Source organism: Cyprinodon variegatus, unplaced genomic scaffold, assembly GCF_000732505.1.
Source record: "Cyprinodon variegatus isolate N-32 unplaced genomic scaffold, C_variegatus-1.0 Scaffold415, whole genome shotgun sequence".
In the NCBI taxonomy this organism is placed as follows: domain Eukaryota; kingdom Metazoa; phylum Chordata; class Actinopteri; order Cyprinodontiformes; family Cyprinodontidae; genus Cyprinodon; species Cyprinodon variegatus.
Genome location: NW_015150868.1, coordinates 557,157 through 561,842, shown reverse-complemented (window position 1 = coordinate 561,842; position 4,686 = coordinate 557,157). Strand labels below are relative to the sequence as shown.

Sequence of the window (4,686 nt, the reverse complement as noted above, 5' to 3'; positions counted from 1 at the left end):
GCCTTTCCTCTTATGGTAGCTTTTAATCCAGCTTTGATTTTAATTATCAGTTAGTAAATGTCTTATATAAATTATAGAATGATTAATAAAAATTAATTATACACAATCCTATTGTGTTTTTTTGGTGGTGGGATGGAGCGAATCAGAATCAGAATCAAAAATACTTAAATAATCCCAGAGGGAGATTACTTTAGTTACACGCTCCAGTTACAGTTTTATATAATATATACACACACAATATAATAAAGATAAAAAAATAAGAATAAAAGAGATAAAATATATACACATATAGCTCTTCTGTATATATATATATATGTACGTATATCTATGCATATCCAAGTAAAGTGATACATGGCGTGCAAAAAAGACATTAATTATAATATATCGATGTAGACATGATTATCATCATAGTCATTTTTTCTACTAAAATTACTATGAATTTAAAAGACTTTTAACCCTAATAAATAATGCTTACATTTTATTTATTGTATTGTGTTATTATATTTATATTGTTTTTTTCTTGCATGCTGTTTTTAATTCTATTTTTTTGGTAATAACTTAGCATCCAGTGTGGACAGCAAAGAAAGAATTTGATTGCACAGGGAAACGTGTCTCTTTATTGAGCATATGACCATAAAATCTTTTGATTTGATTTGATTTGATTTGATTTCTTAAGCAGCATAACAAAAAGTACAATTTGCTGCACAATGAAACTGACAACAGTAAGGTGTGCTATATCTCTAGTATATTCATGTTTTTAAAAAGGATGTGAGAGGTTTCAGTATAACATTAAAAAGTAAAATGCATGGTTTGGAAAAACTAATACATCTACAGTAGTTGGAGGTCAGTATTGTTGAAGGGTTTTTAGAAAATACTTGTAACAGTTATGGGCTAGGCAGCTAACTGCGATATCAGAAAACAGTTGTGAATGAAAACACAAGGAAACTGTTTTAGTTGGTGTTTCGTGCAAGTTTATTATTGGTTTTCCTTGGAAACAGGGAAAAAATAAGGGGCAGGAAAAAAAAACAACAACAAACAAACAAAACAATTACAAATACTGTACACAAATAAACCAATTCAAGAGTCCTACGGGTCTTGTCCTTTTTTAGCTCGCCATCAGTTGTTCAGGATCTGAGGATCTGATCCATCATATATATAAAAACCCGACCTAAAAGGCCAGAAAACCCATTAAGTGTTTTAACAAACAACACAAATGCAACAAATAAAGTCAATACAACTATCAAATATCTAATATTTAAACATTTCAATCAGGTTAAATTAACCATAATTTAAATAAACAAAAAGAATAATCATTTCAAACTAATCAATTAAGGTTAAACTTGAAAAGTTAAAATCACACACATGTTTTGTCTTTGACTTCAGCGAGTGTAAAATAATGTCTATCCTTCCAGTTCAGAAAGGCTCTCGTTGAATTTAAGATGCTTTTCCTCGTGGATTTCTGCATCTTCTAACTGATCTCAGGCGTCGTGTACGACGCATCATAAACATTCGCCTTCATCACATCTCCTGCGGCGATGCACGCCTCTATCAGCAGCTCTGCTTTTCCCCCCACTGCAACAAAAAGCAGACGTCTGCTGCAGCAGTTATGGAAAGCAGCACACAATGTTGGAAAGCATGGACTCAAACTCTTTTGTATTTTGTGTTACTGTGGTAAGAAATATAAAATCCAGATGAAAAAAATCACTATTATTGTTTGTGAAGTATTTTGTATACTTGCCGCAGCAATAAGAGCCTGTTATAATAAAAACTGCTGTTGAAATATATAAACCTATTTAAAATTCAGCACAGCAGTATTAAAAAAGTGTTTTTTTTACCATGAAGCAGCTCAAAATTAATACATATAATCATATTCTTTGAATTTATCCATTTTTCTGTTAAAAAAAAGAAAACCAAGAAATAAAGTAAACCTAAAAATTTACAAAGTTCACCAATTTTTGGGGGGTTAAACTAATATTCTAATTTATAATTTATTATCAAATTTCTTTTATCACAATAATGAAAAACAAAATAATAAATGCCTCCCTTACAAACACACTGCTTTATATTATCACATAAATACTGCTTTAAATAACACTTTTATTACATAATGCTGTATTTCCAGCACAATTTAAAATAAAATAAAGATTTTACAAAACAGAGCAGTAGAAATGAGAAATAGAAATTCATAGAACTAGACATAGATATTTTCATAGAGTTATTAAAATCTTTGTGATTTGGAAAATTACAGAGTTTTAAAATAGATGCAGAAACCTCATATAACTAATTTCCAAGGACATATCCGCCATATATTTAATAAAAGCAAAATAATTATAATTAACAGGAATCTGAGATATCTGTTAAACCAAAGTTCAGAAATAAAGCTTTGAAGGAATTTCTTTCTGCTTATGGAACAAATGATTGTGTTAAAAAAAAATTATTTCAGAAAATAAAATGAACTGGGCTCATTTTGCTGCTCTTTGTGCTCAATGTTAAGGTTTAGATATGAAATAAAGATTAAAACTTTGGAAATGTTTCAGTAGTTTGTAAATAAGCATCTGATCAAATATTAAACTTCTCTATATTCAGCTCTAAAGTCAATTTGAAAGTCAATGTTTATTAAAGCAGATGTTAATTAAACTGGAATGTTAACCAGTTAATAATACAATATGGAAACCAGTCTCACTGCTGTGGATTAATTCAAATAAAAATTAAATTAACCTTCCTGCATCCATCTGAAATGATAAACTGGACTTAATTAGATATAAAAGAAAATAATGCAGGGAAATAATGCATAAAATTATGTATTTATTTACCAAAGAACTTGATAAATACAATCAACATCTGTTATGGTTATTTAAAACAAGCAGAACAGCTAACCTATCCAGCTTTTAGCCTAGCCTGGTAGCTGAGAGTGAGACAGTGTGAACAATACTGGCCGTAAATGAAGCAGTTGTGTTTCATTTACGGCCTTTTCACTCTTTGAAAGTCAATGTTTAAAGTCAAATTGTTTTTCACAATAAGCTTCTATCAAGATCCAAGAACAAAAACACAAATAATAGAGAAAAATTATATTTGCCTCTAAAATGAAGCTTATGAAAAATCTGTTTAAAATAAATTTCTGTTTTCAGAAAATTCTACTTTTGTACAAATTGTGCTGTTTGTAGCTCAGAATGAAAAACAAATAATAGAACGGTTCCCTTTATCCCACTTTAATGCTGTTTGTACATAACTGATAATATTCCCTGATAAAAACAAACACACTTGAAAAATAATCTAAAAATAAGTAACTATTTCTTAAATTAAGTGTATTTACCCTTAATTTGAGGAGGTAAATGAGATGGTTTGCCAATTGAATGAGTATTTTTACTCTTAAAATAAGATAATTAGATAATATGCACTTGAAATACAACAATACAATTGTATTTTCTTATTTTACATATAAATTGTCTTGTTCCATTGGGAGGGTTTCTCACTAACCTCAATTCAAGAACAAATGCCCTTATTTTAAGAAAAAATTACTTATCTAGATTTCGATTTTTTGCAGTGCATGTATCTGATCTGAAGTCAAAAACAGTTTAGGAGAAAATTTGTGTCACTTTGAATAATAAGAATTAATGGCACAGCAATTACTTTCATTTCTTCAATATTTTTTTAAAACAATATTTTATTTAATTTTAAATATTTAATCACTTATTAATTTTTTTTTAGTTTAAAGCAAAGCACATTCGAAATAGATTCTTTAAAATCAAATGCGTCTTTAAAATGCAAAGGTTTTTAGTTAGTTTTAACGTAAATGCACCAGTGTTTTCTGTTTTTGAAAACAACCTGCGGTCCTCCTACAAATACTTTAGTAAATCAAACATAGCAAAAATTATTTTATTTAAATAAGATGCCCCCCCCCAGCTTAAGTCCAGCAGCATCTTTAAGGGCGTGATGACCATGTGAACTCCACGCGGTGAACTCCTGAACTGAACTTGAACCGATTGTGGGGTCATGGAAAGGGCAAAAGGCCTCTTGAACATCCTTCATGGAACAAGCTCGGGCTTTTGTTCATGTTGCTACGAACAGCAATCAATAGTACAAACACAACTGTTTCATTTACGGCCAGTATTGTTCACACTGTCTCACTCTCAGCTACCAGGCTAGGCTAAACGTTGGATAGGTTAGCTGTTTTAAACAACCATAACAGGCGGCTATATCTTTGAACTGTATTTTTTGTCATTAAAGCTTTATAAGCTTTGCATAAAACAGAGGATAGACACTTCAGATGAAGATCGTAATAATGAGGGCTGGTATGGAAATTTCTAAACAAATTTCTACAGTGAAAATACCCAAAAAAAAAAACATGAGATTTCTAATTACACCTTTGATTGGTTCAATTTTAAAGCTTATATTTCCTTCCCTTAGATGTTGATTGTATTTATCAAGTTCTTTGGTAAATAAATACATTATTTTATGCATTATTTCTCTGCATTATTTTCTTTTATATCTAATTAAGTCCAGTTTATCTTTTCAGATGGATGCAGGAAGGTTAATTTAATTTTTATTTGAATTAATCCACAGCAGTGAGACTGGTCTCCATATTGAATTATTAACTGATTAACATTCCAGTTTAATTAACATCTGCTAGTAGCATAACTATAGAGATTGCTCTCCTAGAGTCTCATTAGGAACAAAACTGGGAGA

At 30.0% G+C, this 4,686-nt stretch overlaps 1 long non-coding RNA gene across 1 annotated transcript in view; it reads right to left on the bottom strand.

The window, feature by feature from the left end:
* Positions 1–1,377: 1,377 nt before the first annotated feature.
* LOC107093241 overlaps positions 1,378–4,686 on the bottom strand; it is a 3,967-nt gene continuing 658 nt past the window's right edge. Inside the window, exon 3 of the long non-coding RNA XR_001481614.1 lies at positions 1,378–1,572. This is a non-coding gene — a long non-coding RNA (uncharacterized LOC107093241). The remainder of the gene's footprint in view (positions 1,573–4,686) is intronic.